General features: G+C 43.2%; 1 protein-coding gene across 1 annotated transcript in view; it reads right to left on the bottom strand.

The window, feature by feature from the left end:
* Positions 1-17,261, bottom strand: part of GRM4 (glutamate metabotropic receptor 4) — a 212,208-nt gene that overhangs the window by 56,773 nt on the left and 138,174 nt on the right. The gene's annotated exons all lie outside the window — the stretch shown is intronic.

Below are 17,261 nucleotides of genomic sequence, written 5' to 3'. Positions count from 1 at the left end.
AGAAACATGTAGACAAAAAGAAAAATAGAAACCCCAAGCAGCTAGATTCTGCTTGCAGTGCAACTGAAATGCATTTCCTCCTGCACATCTGGTTATAGTGCAGGCGTTTATGAGACATGAATAGACTTTACTGGGACCTGCGGGAGCCTCAGTGATGTAATGATGACCAGATGGTTAGGATCTACACCTCGGCCCCCCTCGTCACAGTCCTAAATCCCATTTATTCTACTGCTCGAGCGAGTGAGCGTGCAGTAGGAATATTCATTCGTTATCTCTGTTTTGGTGTGTATGCGCGTACCTTGCCGATTTTCCGGGACATGCGAGAAACAGAGGGTACACATGTATTTTTAATAACGAGATACATGCATACTCTCCATTTTCCCGCGTGTATTAGAAAATCAGGAAGATATGCGCATACGCGCCGAAACAGATGTAACAAACGCACGTCCCTAGTGTGCTGTCCCCGAGGTCGCAGGGCCAGGGCTGCGGTCAGACTCCTGAGCAAGAGGATGAGGATGTGTTGTGAGCAGACATGACCCTGATCCATGAGGTAAGAGGCCCTAGGTTGGTGGCTGCAACTACAAAAGTGAAGTGGGAGAGAGAGAGTGTGGGGGAGTAACTGTGCAGTGTGGCGTGAGAGAAGGAAAGTAGACGGAGGAGCGAGACAAAGGAAAAGGGAGCAAGGCAAGGAGAGAAGGACAAGGAATGAGTAGAACACAGGAGATCGTGCTAATTATGTGTGTCCGCCTGACTACGTCTGTCATAATATGGAAAACCATAATGTGACAATTATGCCTGCCATCATTCTGTTTGATTAAACCTTTAATAAAAGGAATTTTAGGAAAGAGGAGGGAGACAGACAGCAGCAAGCTTGATGGTGAGGGAGGGGTTCTATCTGATGCACGCAGGCTAAAGGGCTTATTTTCAGAGTATGGGAGATGGGGGTTAATTCTAATATTTGCATGTGGACTCCATAGGTCTGAATTAATAATTACGTGTTCATCAGAAGGTTCTGAAGGTCTGATGGGCACTGAACTTGGTTTATTTTGGCATCGCAGCGTGTGGGGTTTGTATTGAATAATAGAAGGACCAGGGGACACTCCATGAAGTTAGCATGGGGCTCATTTAAAACTAATCAGGGAAATTTCTTTTTCACTCAACGCACAATTAAGCTCTGGAATTTATTTATTGAGTTAGTTATTTTATGTACTGTCGTTCCAAATAAAAATCCCAGTGATTTACTGCATAACATACATATTATAGCATGACATATACAATGACTTATTGTAATCGCATAACATTTGTTGCCAGGGGATGTGGTTAGTGCAGTTAGTGTAGCTGGGTTTAAAAAAGGTTTGGATAAGTTCTTGGAGGAAAAGTACATTAATGGCTATTAATCAATTTTACTTAGGGAATAGCCACTGCTATTACTGGCATCAGTAGCATGGGATCTACTTAATGTTTTCGGTACTTGTCAGGTACTTGTGACTTGGTTTGGCCTCTGTTGGAATCAGGATGCTGGGCCTGATGGACCCTTGGTCTGACCCAGTATGGCATGTTCTTATGAGTACGTCTTGGTCCGAATGGGGGCTGGTATTCCATACAACATAGGGCTAATTACCAACTTACAAAGCAGAGTGCTCCATGTAACATTCTCAGGTTCCAATTGTCATAGCTTGATGCACTATTAAATCATTACCATCTGCCATGACACAAGAAATGAATAAAATATCGTTTGATATTTGTCATTTTAGAGTGCACGATTTGCAAATTTTAGTAAAATGCACATGTTGCAAAAAATATAGTGCACACTGTTCATAAAATTTCAGAAAGGTCCGCATATTGTAAAAATATAGTGTGTGTTTGCCCTAAAATGAAATAAATGAAGCCAATGAGAAATATGAGAAAATGAAATGACATAAACATCATAGAACTGAAACAAAATTACATGACCTAAGTCGATAAATCGTGCTGCTAGTGAAGCTGTCCAGCGGCTTCAGGTTTCATCCTCACCATCTGATCTGCACACGCTTGCCACATGCCAGAAGAAGGCAGATCCCATTGCTAAAAGTGTGAATGATGTCGCTCGTCTCTTTCCTATATATATATTTCTGGATTTAATATTAAAAATCCACGATGCTTGTCACTATACCAAAGACAGCCTTCCAGCCTGTCTCAAAATAAAAATGATTTTGGTTTCTTATCATTGGTTTCCAGATACAGTTTAAATGCTACTTTTTCTTGCAGTTTTGGAAACTTAGAATTACTTAAAAAAAAGATTTATCGTGTTGTCTCTGCAGTCTGTCCTCACTCTGTTCTGAGTCACGAGTGCGATGCGGATAAATGATGTCCCCTGCTCGCCATGTACTTACTTGCTACATCTCTGCTTTCTGTTTCGAACATAAATCAATGTCTGTCCAGTATCGCCACGCATGAGGGCGACACGGGTAATCTTTCCAAAGCGGCATGTTCCAGATATTACACATCATGAAGCCAGAGAGCTATCTCCTTAACATCTTCCAGTTGGAGGTGGAAGAGAAGTGTGTGTGTGTGGGGGGTGCCCTTGCAGTTTGAAAGACCCTTCTTAATCTCCCAGATGAAATCTCCTGCAGACAGATATTAGAATCCCTCTTCCTCCAGTTATCACGGAAAATTCTCCCATCTCCCTCGTCCACAATAAACCCAGGGCAAATGTTTTTTATAGCCCTGCAAAGCTTTACCCTGGGCTTCCCAAACCTGTGCTGGTGACCCCACAGCCAATCAAGTTTTCAGACTCTCCACATTGAAAATGCATGAGATAAATTTGCATACATTGGAGACTCAGTACATGCAAATTTACCTCATGCATTTTCATTGTAGGTAGCCTAAAAATGCGACTGGCTGTGGGGAAGCTCTGACTTAACCACTGTTAAACCCAATCCATCTCAGCCCTCCCCGCCATTACTCCTAAAAAGGGGGTGCCTCACTTATAAAATCACACTGCTTCTGAGATCTAAAAATAGTGTGAGGGGAGGAAGGGGTGGAAGTCACTCATACTGCACCAAACACCTCTCCCCCACACGTCATCCTCTCTGGGAAATGTGCAACTTTAAACAATTAACACTTTTTTTTTTTTACACTAAAATATTGCAGAGGTCCATTGGCCAATAAGTTTCTCAGAGGAAACTGAGTTTTCAGGCAGGCTGTGATCCCTTGTAGTGGATCAACATAAGAACTGTCCAAAGATGTGTACATGAGCCTTCCAGACCGCATCACATCTATCTGCAGGTATCAATAAAAATCATTTTAATGAAAAGTACTACTCCATATCCCTTCCCCCATTTAACCATTCAAGGTCTTTTGGGAGGAAAATACCAATGTAAATAGCTAAATTTTTATTTATTTAAGAACTTTTCTATACCGGTATTCGTGGGTACATCATATCGGTTTACAGGTAACAACGTATTACAGAGAACAAGAGTGGGGGAAACAAGGGAATGAACGTGGAACCAAAGAACGGGGTGTGTGTGTGTGTGTGTGTGTGTGTGTAATATTCTTGTACTATTTGACATCTCATCAGCATTTGACATGCTCAGTCGTGACATTCTCCTATTCCGCCTAAGGGAATGTGATTATATCTGGTGTTGTCTTATCCTGGTTTCGTTCTTATCTATCTGAATGCATGTATCAGGTAAGGATTGAGCAACGGCACTCTATTTGGTCATCAAGATTTACCGGTTTTTATCAAGGTTCAGCGCTCTCCATGTTGTTATTCAATATTTATTTAGCATCAATCAGTAAGATACTGACAAGTCTTTGTGATGATTATCAAATCTATGCCAATGATCTTCAATTTTTCAACCCCGTACATCCAAATTGGTCAGGAACAGAAAACATAATTCAAATTTATGTCGATCATAAAACAGGGTCTTCAACACAATAAACTGACTTTGAATGTTTCAAAGTCTGAGTTTACCATCATTCATCTTTACATCAATAATCCTTTTCCAACATCTTTGACCATTGAGGGTGTGATGGTTTTGATCCTATCATATGTTAAGAATCTTGGGATATGGATAGACTCTCATCTTTCATTTTCCCATCAGATAAAATCTGTGACAAAAGTGAGATTTTTTTTTTAAAGTACATGTCCTATGTGGTTTAAAACCCCTGTTGGAACCTTGTGATTGTAGGAAAATTGTTCAAACCTCCATTCTTCCAATACTGGAATACTTCAGTACACTTTATGTTGGAGTGCCTGGAAACAAGCTGAGGCAATGCAGAATTTGCAGAACTCAAGTAGCGAGGCTGATCTCTGGCAAAAGCAAAAGGGAACATATTACTCTAGTCCTAATCAATCTACATCGGCTGACTGTATCCTAAGAACATAAGCAAATGCCATTCAGGGTGAGACCAAGTGTCCATCAAGCCCAGCATCCTGTTTCAAACAGTGGCCAGTCCAAGTCACAAGATGATCCTATTGGATCATCTTTACGATTTCAATGATGGTCAATAAACTATTGAAGATGGATTCACTTCCTTGGGCAAACGCCCAACTGAGAATTTATAACTCAGCTCGTCTCTTAGATCATCCCAGAGAGGACTCTTGGACTGCCCCTCAGATAGACATGCATAACTGGTGGAAACCATGGAGACTGCTTTTCTGTGGCAGCACCCAACATTTGGAATTCTCTTCCAGAGGCGTTATGTTGACTGAAGACTTAAAGGCTTTCAAATCACTACTAAAAACTCATTTATTTAAGCAAGCTTTTGATTAAATATTTATAGAGATCTATTATATTGTCCTAATATTATGATTTATGCCTGATCTTGTTTGTTTTAAACTGTGAATGTAATTTATAAATTGCCTAGGTATCTGTAGGTGATTAATAAAATATTAAATAAAGGAATAGTCTATTTACTAAAGATCATTACAAGATACATGATATTCTGGACAGAGGAGAGAAACATTTTAATGCTCAAGTACCACATAATCTCACAGGGTCTTCTCAAAGAGGGACTCAATGTTGTCATACCAAAAAGAAAATAATTTTGCAAACGCTTGGCTCTCCTGTTGTGATTCTCTTATCTTTTTTCTCTTTTCCTTTATTCTTACTATTAAACATTTCTATAGGACTACAAGACATGTGCTCTGTGAAGCTTACAGTCTAGTCAAGACAGATGGGACGTTGAGGTCAGGGACGACTAGTGGAGCAAGGGGTCTGCACTCTCCAAAATCTAAATGAGAAAGCAGTCAGTGGGGGTGGGCAGAGTGGAAATGCAGATAGGATCCTTTGTATCTGAAAACAGTTTCACACTTTTCTTAATTGAGCTGCATGCAAACATATCTCCTGTATTCCCCTTCCCTCCTTTATTTGACAGATGACTAGGTCACTGTAGAATCTGTAGAAGAAACTTATTAAACAGAAAATCTCAAAACAGAAACAACCCCAGTTAGGGAAGGCAATGACTACTGCCAGTGTTACCAACCATTACTGTATGCAAATATCTCCTCCGTGCCTCCAAATGCACGCAGCACTACAGAGACTCACACAGGAGACATTGCCTGCTTCATTGAGCTCACCATCCAGCCAATACAGGCTATGATTAGGGGAGAGCCAGGTTAGAATTTGAAAACAGTGTCAAAAAGATGGGTTTTTAGGTAGGATTTGAAAATAGAGAGGAAGCATGAAGCACCTATTCAGGGAGGTTGTTCTGAGCCTTTGGTGAAGGAAGATGGAAATAATGAGCTGGGAATTGGCAAGTGTGGAAAAGGGCACAGATAATAGCAGCTTGCTTGAGGAATAGAGTTTAGGAGGAGTAGCGGAGGGCAAGATGAGAGAGAGAGGACAGTAAGAAACTGCAGGCTAAAGAGGTTAGGGCTCTTCAGCTTGGAGAAGAGACGGCTGAGGGGAGATATGGTAGAGGTCTACAAAATGAGCAGAATGGAACGGGTGAATGCAAATCAGTTGTTTACTCTTTCAAAAAGTACAAAGACTAGGAGACACACAATGAAGTTACTAGGTAATACATTTAAGAGAAATAGGAGAAAATATTTTTTTGCTCAACATATAATTAAACTCTGGAATTCGTTGCTGGAGGATGTGGTAAAATTGTTAATGTAGCTGAGTTTAGAAAAGATTTGGACAGATTCCTGGAAGAAAAGACCATTAACCATTATTAAAGTGGACTTGGGGAAATCCATTGCTTATCCCTGGGATAAACAGCATGGAATTCATCAATCTTTCCTTTTTGGATCCTGCCAGGTACTTGTGAGCTGGATTGGCCACTGTTGGAAACAGGATACTGGGCTTAATGGACCTTTGGTCGGACCCAGTATGGCAAATCTTATGTTCTTATTTGTAGAGAAGTTTGACCTGAATGTGGAATGAGATGGTGAGCCGGTATAGTGACTTGGGACGAGGGCTTACATGGTTACACTGATAAAGCAGGATGTAAGTGATTCAGCTGACTTCTGCAGTGATGAGAGATAGTGCAGCGGGAGTCCTGTGAGGAGCAAGTTGCAATAGTCAAAGCGGGACGTGATGGAGTAGTGCATGAGGGTTCTTGTGGCTTCCTTGGGAGACAAAAGGATGGATTTTGGAGTAGAAGGTGATCTACAGTATCATAGGCAGCAGATGGGTCAAGAAGGATAAGGAGTGAGGGGAGACCTTTGGCCTTGGCCATTGTGGGGGAGGCATTAATATAACCCTTTCCGCAGGTAAAACATTGGTATTTTTTGATTACTGCCTACCCTATATGCGAGTACGTATGTAATGTATATATGTTGACAATGTGTGTTCTTTTATCTGCAAGGTTTTGGAGGTATTCCAAGGGAAGGGCTAGGAGAGTCTGACATATGTAGTTTTAAATTATCAAAACTATGTGCGTAGTTCAACCTTGGAAAAGTTTACGCACAACAATCAGGAGCATGTGTGTGCAGGTACTGTTGTTGTAGGGCAATAATTGAACCAGAATTACCTGCGTAGTTGTGCTTCTATTATTCTGGTGAACCCTGTGGATAAAATCTATGGAGCCAATTTTAAAAGCCTGGCGCTCATGGCCGGGCCGCGCGTGCACCAAGCGCATTTTCCAAGTGGGCCAGTCACGTGCGTATCTGCCGGTACACGCGGAAGTGCCGGGTTCTTGAAAAGGGGCGTGCCAGGGGCAGGGGACGGCCGGGACAGCGCACGCAGGCAGTGGGCAGGCGTGCGGAACTTACTTCTGCTCAGGAGAGCAGGTAAGTTCAGAAACTAAAGAAATTTGGGTAGTTAGGTGGGGGTTAGGGGTCGAGGAGAAAAGGGAGGCAGGATAGGTAGGGAGTTAGGGAACTGGGGTTGGCCCGATCACGTCACCACACGTTCATTACAAAATACCCCTCCCTTGCGTGCGTGTATATGTATCAGATTTTATAACATGCGCGCGTCCCTTTTAAAATTTAGCTTTATGTGCGGAGTCTGGAGAAATGTGGGCAATTTGAGAATTGCCTCCGAAGAGTTCACTGAAAACTTCAGTAAGCACTGTCTCCCTGGAATGAAGAAGGCAAAAGCCATCGTGGGACAGATTGTCAGAATCTGGCCTGCTCGTAATCAATAAGGAACAGCCACTGCTTGTTACCAGCATTAGTAGCGCGGGATCTATTTAATGTTTGGGTACTTTCCAGATACTTATGACTTGAATTGGCTGCTGTTGGAAACAGGATGCTGGGTTTCATGGACCCTTGGTCTGACCCAACGTGGAGTTTCTTATGTTCTTATTTGGATGACCAGAGCTGGCCGGCAGCTGGGGTTCAGTATTATGCTGACCGGCCACATTTTAAAAAGAAAAGCAAATCCTGGAAATGTCCTGACACAGCCCATTTCTTGCCTGACTAAATGTATGCAGGTAGAGATTTTTTCGCATCTCAAATTTAGCTGAGTAAAGGGGGTGGGATTTTGAACTGCTGGTCTTAGCCGGGCGGATCTTTAGAGCATCCGTCCCTTAGCTTCCTCCTCTCCACCGCCTCAAAGGGAAAGAACCTTCCAGCTCTTCCTTTCTGGGGAGAGAGGAAAGGGAATGGGGAAAGTGCCTTGGGACAAGTTCAATGACCTGAAAGGTTAAAAACTTCCAGAACAGCTGGATGGCGGACATCAAAGAGAATGCAGAGGTGTAAATGGGCCAGTTAGACTAAGGTGACCAATCAGCTCCATGCTGCTGAAGGGACCGGGTGAGACCACCATGTACCTGCCCATTCAGAGCTCTGCCTCTCTGACAGTACCTGGAACTCTTGTGATGCTTTTGATTGGGGAACAATAAAAATACATGACTTTTCTTTTAATGATTACATAATTTGATTTGGTTTAGCCATTGATTTTTATTGTTGCTTTCAATTATATCTTGATTTAGCAGTAATTAAGTGTTTTCCTGTTTATTAGCTGTACTTCTTTTATGATTACTATTATTTTCTTGTTATTGTTCACCACCCCCTTGGCTTTTGTCGTCACATACCTGTGGTGGTAATTACCTCTCCTCTTGTCAAGTCTTTGATTGGACCACCAATAATAATCCGTGCTGTAACTTTCAAGAACACACATGTCCCTTCTTACTCCCTCACTGCATAAGACGATGCAGTGGGGTATTATATATATCCATCACACGCAAAGCTAAGATCAAGGGGATACCTCCATTGGGGAGCACTTTCCGGTACCATCGACCTTACGATCAGAATTCTTAAAGGAAAATTTGAAACAATCCAGGAATGTGAAACTTGTGAAACTGACAAGAAGGGACTCAAAGATCTAGGTTCATTAACTCATTATGTGCCATAAAGCTTTACTGCCTGTTGCCGTCTGATCAGCCATCAATCTTCCCATCCCCCTTTCCCCATTCCATATCATTGGAATGGTTTTTATAATTCACATATTTTCTAGTAATGCCATCTTTTGCTCATTCTGTTGTGGCCTGAGGAAGGGAGTAATAGCTCCTTATAGGTAGTCAAGAAATGAGCTTATCCTAGGCATTCTTGAATTCTGATAATGCATTTCTTACCGCCATCACCTCCCCTGAGAGGCTGTTACATGCACCCCTCTTTGTGAAGAAATATGTTCTTATCTTACTCTCGATTCTACCCCTTCTTTATCTTGCGCTCACCTCTTGGAGTTGCCCACAGCAAAGTTTACAATAAATTTGGTATCTGCCAGGCCTCCTTCACAATACAGGAAACTAGAAGTTCCATCCAGAACTAAAGGAGCCTACTTTCCAGGACATGCTTGTATGCACGATCTGTGTGTGTATATATATATATATATATATATATATATATATATATATATATATATATATACATCCAGAAAACCCCAGGTGTCCTGAAAATGTGGTGGGGAGAGGACACCAAACACAAAATGTATTAGGTACACACACACACACACCCCACCTCCCCCCCACACACAAAATCTTACATCTTTTTTCCCTTTGGAAAGCAGACTAAAAAGGTGGACTCTTGCATGAGAAGGCAATGTCACAGCAAGCAGGTAAAAGAGAAATATGCAAACCATATAATAGCCAAGGATCTGTTGTTGGTTTGCTTGCTGTGCAGATGAAGGGAAGGTAACTGCTGCCATTCTGGTGGCTCGTGTTGGCCATAAAGAAAGGCACAGAGGAATTATCCAAGAGGAGCCATCCCTCCAACTCTTGGTGCTACTGAGAGCTCCCGGTGCTGCCTGCATAAGCCGTCTGGTTGGGGGGGGAGGATTTTCAAAGAAGGGAGGGCAAATTTGTACTGTTGCCCAGATAAATTCATGATATATAAAGCAGCTGATACCCATGCACACACAACGCACAGTCCGCACTATACACACAAACAGGCTTTCCAGAAAATGACAGCAGCAAAGCCTAGAAAACTAATGAAGCAGAATCCAGCATTGTAAGGGCACCCTGTTTTACATGCTGCATGCGTAGCCACCAGAGAGCGTGTCTGCAAGAGAGAGGGTGACGGGGCCCTGTTCACAGTAAGCGTCTACAAACTCTCTGTTCATCACCTGTGCCCCCTCCCTACCCTTCAGAGAAAACCGTACCATGTGCAAGGCCGTGTGGCTGATGGGGAAAAAATCTTGCCAGGGGATTTGTGAAGCTCCACGGATCCTCCTCAAGCAGCAGGATGGTAGAAAAACAGGGAAGCAAGGAATAGCAGGCCCCTTCAGGGACAGATTTATGGAGCGGGCAAGGAAAGAAATTAAACCCCTTAAACTAATGATGGTTTATCTTGTGCTTCAGAGAAATTTAAGGGTCTTTCCTGAAACCGCATATTGTTCTCAACCAGGCTGCAATGCAGTGGTGGCTGATTACTTATACAGGGTTAGGGGATAAAACGTTTCTGCTCTTCCTCCTATCACAAACTCACCCCTTCCTTCCCTCCCATGCATGCATGTCCCTCCCTTTCTCCTGGTCCCATCAACTCCCCATAGGGCTGAAAACTCAGTCTCAAGTCACTGAGCAGGGGCCACCCCAGCAAGCCCAGGCACTCACCCCTTTATGGCCGAGCTGTACTTGCTGGAGGGTGAGGTGAGCATGGGGGTCCTTTCATTGTCCCTCCCTTGCCTGGCTCAGGATTCTGCAGCAGAGGCTGGAGCAGTTCATGACCAAGGGGCACTTCTCTGCTGTCGGCCAGGTCGTCCCCCTTTCCTGCCCCTGCGTCAGGCTCCACAGTCATTTCCAAAGCTAGCGGGCCCCATCAGATTAAAACAGGACTGCAGAGCCTGACTCCCCGGCAGTCATGGCAGATAGTGGTGGCAGGGGTTGGCTGCTACCTCTCTGTAGTGTGTGCCTGTTTCCAGTGCCCAGAGAAGATGGGGTGGGCTGATGGGGGGAGAATAACACGGTGGTGAGGCGCTGCTCCCCTAGCCTGTGTGTGGCAGAGACCGAGAGCTCTCTCTCCTTGGAATTAAATCCCTCCTGTGGGTGTTACCGGAGAGGGGGCGAGTCATAGGGGGTAGTTCAGTGGAGTAGCAAAGGCAACAGCAGGCAACCCTCCGTGCCTCACTACAACCAAGGCAGCTACTTTATTTATTTATAGCTTTTATATACCGAGGTTCAATTAACAGGATTAATTATCACTTCGGTTAATTACTTCTGCCACGCTGGGCCACAAACACATCTCCTCCATCTTGGACAGCGAACAGATTGCCCTGTATTCTTCCCACTGATGGTCTGAGCCTCTTTTCCTAGCCAGAGGTGCAAGTTCTTTCAGCGGCAGTGCTGTGATCAGACCGCCGGCCCAGCAGCACCTGTTGCACGGCTGCAGCTCCGCAGCCTGCACACGAGCTCTGGTGGTGCAGGTTTGCCTGCTGGGCTGCTTCTGTTGCCACGCCATGCTGTACAGGAACGAGAGAGCAGGACTCAGACTGGTAAGCAAAATGACAAAATTTGCTCCTGACACCGAAAGTGTCTGCCTGGACATGGCACAGCAGCGAGAGAGCAGCAGAAGTGTGGGATGAAAAAATATAATGATACAGAAGGTTCTTTGGATTTGCAGACTGGATAGCAGCAGGCTGTGACTGCCCTGACCAGCCACCACTGCAGCAACAAAGGAATTTTTGGAAAAAAAACCAACCTAGTAATAATTAGAACAAATAATGCAAACAACTTCTTGAGCAATTTTGAAACAGTGCAAGGCTTGCACAAGGCATAATTAAATGTGGTACTGAAGCACAAACTTGCATAAAAAATGATCACGCTGATTGAAAGAGGTGGAAAGAGGCTATGAGTCACCCAAATTAATGTCGGCCTCTGTTGGAAGAATAGCAGGAGATGTTCAGGTTTTTGCCAAATAGCAACCGTTGTAAAAGGAGCTCTTTGCTAGTGGGGTTGATTTACTTATTCAAAGGCTGCAAAGAAGCAGCTTTTACCGGTGCTAGCACTTATCATTTCTGAGCCAGTACTAGACATACACAGCGCTAGAGAGAGTGAAGAAGCAGCTGCTCGGGTGTACATCTTATACGCTATTCTGAGTTTGATAAGGGCTCCTCAGGTGCCTAGGCCAGTAATGAGCTTTTAATGAGAGATTTTATGTAGGTCCCTTTCCATGGGTCAGAATATATTATCTGCCTCATTAATGTATGGAGGAGGCGCATTATTCCTTTTTGGACATCCAGAGTCGTCCCGGTGATGCCGGCAGCATCTAGAACTGGGCGAAGGAAGTTCATGGAGCATGCTGGAGGGATCATGGGGCAAGGACCCAGAATGGTTTGCCCACACTTTAATCATCGCCGAAGCTTCATTTCGATATTCTCTCAAACACGTCCGTGGCCAGCAGCAAGAGAGCGATGGAAATAGTCCCCACAGCCCTCCCAACAGCTTAGCAGGGTGAATTAAAGAGCTGCTGGCAGGAAAGGTGTGAAAACATTACAGAACAGCTTGTCACAGCTAAGCGTGGTTGAATGACGGCTGCTGTGCCCACTAGTAGGGCAGCCTTCTCCCTGGTATAGAATCCCTGCCCTGCTTTCATTATTGTTATTTTGGCATTTATATGCAATTCTCTGGAGAGCCATAAAATAAATTACACTGAGCTGCATTTGAGTCCATGTTCCAAAAAGCTCAGTCTTAAGTGGGTACCGGAGGCATAGGGCCTGCCATCGCAACAGGGGCAGGGCTTAGATGGGTAGTGTTGGTATTGGAAAATGCGCTAAAGTTACCCGGGTAACCCCCACTGAATTTCTCAACATAAACTCGACCAGCTAAGTTCCTGCTCCCCACGCTGCTGAATCTGAAGCTCTATCGACCTGAACAGAAAACGTCTAATCCAGGAGTGCATAACAAAGTCTTTTATTATTCCAGTGCTTCAGCCGGGGGCAAGGTAGGAGGGCTCTGGCCCATCACCTGTCCACCTGCGTCTCGGCAGGGTGAGGGACTTCTGCTCCCCTCTAAGCACCAGGATGCCGTTCTGCGAGTGAGGAAAGGAATCAGTTACTGGGCAACTTCAGGAAACATCCTTACAAGGGTTTACAGTCCGGGCACTGGCGACATCAGTGATACAATTGGACGAGGGTAGAGCAAACAGCAGGGAATGTGACATAAAACATAAAGCTACCCTTCCAACAAAATGCTAGTGCGGTGTTTCTCAACCCTCTCCTGCAGGCCCAGCCTAGCTAGTCAGGTTTTCAGGATTGCCACAATGTATATGCACGAGATAGATTTGCATACCCTGGGTCTCCAGCGTATGCAAATCGATCTCATGAATATTCAATATGGATACCTGAAAACTCAACTGATTAGATGTGCCTCCAGGAGAGGGCTGGGAATGTGCTAGTGCATGGTTATTAGGGAGAGTTCTGGAGGATAATCAAGACAAAATGCTCCGTTAAGTAAAAATCTGATGTAGGCTTGTCAGCTGGCTCCATTGTTTTCCAGGACAGGTTAATCCAGTTCTGCTTTTTTATCCCAGCTTTGTGCATGAACTTATAGTTCTGGTTTGGCTATTGAATTCTTTAAGAAGAGCAAGACTACAAATCCATGTATATTGAGAGGTAAAAACCCAGACTGGACCAGCCTGTTCTGAAAAAATGATAACCCCAACCTTATGATTGCATCATGGACACTGCAGGCACAGCCCTGCTTCTTGCTATAAAGGTAGCGCAAACTCAGACATTGAAACTGATCACGGCACTCACGTTTCCAACGATAAGCTCCAAAAATCAGACCTGCACCATTAAAAAGAAAGCAGTCACCTATACATGTAGCCATGCAAGCTTCTGAAAAAAAGGGGCGGGTGGAAAAATGGCTAAGGAGGCAGAAACTGACAGTGTCTCGTGTATCCAGGCCACACTCCTGCAGTCACAGAGGCCCCGTCCCATCCTGCCGTTAGTCTCACACCAGCATACAGCTTTACCTTTATGGCAGAGAAAAGAGGAAAAAAAAGTAAGAAATTCAGCATAATGCCATACAGCTAGAAACAGGACAATAGCTACACATTCATCTCCCCTTTGAAAAGCAGGGCAGATCAATTGTCTGCAAACTAGCACCATCATAAAAGTGACAGAAATACACTACTTACAGGTGTGGGCAAGAATGGTAGCCACAGGTGGCCGATTCCATGCCATGATACTGCCCCAGATGGATGAATTGCAAAGGCTTATGGTGCAGGTGCTGATACCTCCACTATGGCCAGTCTAGCTGAGGGAAAAACACTAGAAATCTTATATGTTATTACAAACTGCGGAGATCGTACCTGCAGAGATCCCATAGCTATAGAAATCAGATATCTCCCTGCATATTTTAACAATTTTAGTATTAGTCTGATTTGTTCGCTTTTAACATTGTGAATGCTTTATGACATAAACCGCTCCGAGCTATGACACAGGGTGGTATAAAAATGGCGAAGAAAGATAAAGATGTGACAGCTGTGTTTGTGTAGCCCTGCAGTTGAATACAAATGTGAATTATTGTGGCCTTGTAAAATGCACACAAGTTCACAGAGTTGACCTGTTAGTAGATCATACTGACTGGAAGGAAAGGCTGGTCAGTATCCAACGGTGAAATATCATATCCATCCTGACTGACTTAAGCCATGTGATCCTGACTGGCTATGTATTTCCCTGTCTCCCTAGACTTTCTGTGCCACACTGTTCTGGATTGTGCTGGGTAGAACTATCAGTGCCCACTGCCCTAGGATGTTTTGAGAGGAGAAAGATGCTTCAAAGTTACAGAAGGCAGAGATGCATTTGTTTTTGAAAGAAACATTCTTCTCCTTGTATTGCACTGCTGCTCTTAGAGGAGAGTGATAGTAAGGCAGTGTGAGATAAGATTGTATTTCATAAAAATATAAACTTTCCTTTATTCCTGAATCTATAACATTCTCTTTAATTTATTTCTACGTATTATGGTTTTTTTCTACCAAGAAAGAAAAATTCTTATTTTTCAGTTCTTTCTCCTTTTCTCCCATTGAATTTAATGGAATAGTAGTTTAGATCATATTTAAATAATACTTTTTTGTTTTTTTATCATTCTTTTGTGATTGGTTATTTACTTCAAAGTGGACTGTATTCAGGTACCTTAGGTATTGCCGAGTTCCCAGAGGGTTGTGGTATTTTCCACAGCAGTCAAACACCATGGGGAAACATACCACAGCTTAGCTGACCCAATAAGACACCACCTGATGGCGGTCCCACATCCTGGGTCCGCCATCTTTTTAAAGAAGCCATTAGGTCCTGGAGCTTTCCCCATCACAAATCAGAGAGGGGTGTCTATTGAGACCCCACCCTCTCACCGCAGGAATTATGCTGCTAAAGGGTTAAAAATAGATAGTAAATGAGCTGATAGTAGCCTCTATCCTTGTTTTTAAAAAATATCTGGTACTCCTGGCCACTTTCAGATCCCACCCCACCCAGTAGCCCAATCCACTTACTATTAATCCTGTTGGTCTAGAAGTGAAGGCAGCAGTGCCCCCTAAGTGTGCAGGGCTTATTCAAATGATGTTGATTGGCTCTGAGCCCTTTGCCCCTTCACAGGATATTTCCTTGTGAACTTGGCCAAGTCAGTTTACCTTCCATTGCCTCAAGTACAAATTTGTGCATACAAGTAGACACACAGAGATTTATCTTAGTATTATATAAACTGTGCATATTGCTGCACAGTTTTACAAAATACTGCATAGTTCAGCTCTGAAAGTATGCAAGTATGTTTCAGTTCGCGCAAATGCAATGCAAGCAAATGCTTTACCTATTTTAAAAACATTCGCAAGTATATTTTATGCACAGAAAAAAACAAAACGTGTTCATGTAAAACCCTGATTTGTACGCATCAATTTGCCGATGCCTCTGCCAGTTCATCCAGTCTGTATGCAGTTCACTGAGGCTCTTCTAGTACTTTACATACAAAAACAGCAGACAGCAGGTGAATTTGATATTAGTTGTGCTAGATAATTAGTAGGTGTAAAATTGCGCAAATAAATGTCCTAATGTATTCACATAAATTACTTATACAATAGCATGTACCTCTTGGTCCCACTTTGGAAGGCCCCTAAACTGCTCTGTTTTTGCTCAGATAAATGCGTGCGCAAAATAAAAAATATGCGTGTACTATTGAAGTTTATAAAATAGCATGCACACAAATACAGGCCATGTATGCATGTTAATGCTCATTTTCAGCATGTAATCCCTTTGAAAATTCACTCCTTAAATTGTAAGCCCCTTGGAGACAGGGATATATAACTACAGTACCTGAATAGAAGCTGCTTTAAAGTGTCACAAAAAGTAGAAAGTAAATAATAAATATATACAAATGCCTTGGAGCATTGGCCTCCAACAGATCTCTCCTGATTTCTATACTACGCCGGGATGTCCCAATGCTCCCGGGGAAATTTAGCTATGACTCTTCAGGCATAGCTAACGTTCAATCAAATAATGTGGCTTGTGAATTTTGAAGCAAGCTGCGTAATTTGATTAGCATAAGATTGCCTAGTAATGAGCTGATTTGCATGGGTTTGCATGCAGATCGGCTCATTTTAAATACCTGCATTATGATGGTTTTGTTAAGGAGTAGATGACGTGCTATTTATTATCTGTAAGCTAAGTCATCTACTGCAGCTTAGTAAATGACCCCCCCCTAAGTTTGTACATGAGGCAATGGAGGGTGAAGTGTCTTGGCCCAAATTCACGAGGAGTGGCGGTGGGATTTGATGAGTATGGGCAATTGATGAAGTATGGGCAATTGTTTCTGACGTCTTACCTTTCATTCAAGCTGCAATCATGGCTGGAGCATGCTCACGCAGCTTCCTCTATTTACTTACAGATGTTGGTAACATCAGGAGAGGGAGAATGAGCATAATGTATTTTGCAGTGCAGTTGATCATTTGTTACATTGTTCTGAATGGAGAGGCTGGACCAGAAATGCATCTAACGAGTGTCTATATGATTTTCAGAGATACACAGAGCTGCATATTTTTGACATAGAATATCATATTCTCGTTTGCTAAAGTCAACAAATAACTTTCTGACCAAATTTTCTTAAGCCTTTAAATCTGAACCCCCTGTACCAACTCCTAATCTAAGTATTGGGTTATTTTTAAATTTTTTTAAAAATTATTTTCAGTTTATTTTCTTACTCAGTTGCATGAATGCTAAGCCTTTCCTGAACTGGTGCTTTATAATCCCAACTCCCCCTTATCTGCTTCCTCCCTGTGCCTGAGCTTCCTGCACTCCCACCTGAAAGGGGGCTCCTCGGTATTCTCTGCCTGCCAAGCAACTCCTGGAGAGAGACAAGGAGAGGAAGAGAAACTGAAAGAGAAAATAAGAGGGGGAAAAAAGAAAGCA

The sequence above is a fragment of the Rhinatrema bivittatum genome, chromosome 12 (genome assembly GCF_901001135.1).
Source record: "Rhinatrema bivittatum chromosome 12, aRhiBiv1.1, whole genome shotgun sequence".
Classification (NCBI taxonomy): domain Eukaryota; kingdom Metazoa; phylum Chordata; class Amphibia; order Gymnophiona; family Rhinatrematidae; genus Rhinatrema; species Rhinatrema bivittatum.
Note: the sequence above shows the minus strand (reverse complement) of the source record. Positions and strands in the feature narration are given on the sequence as shown.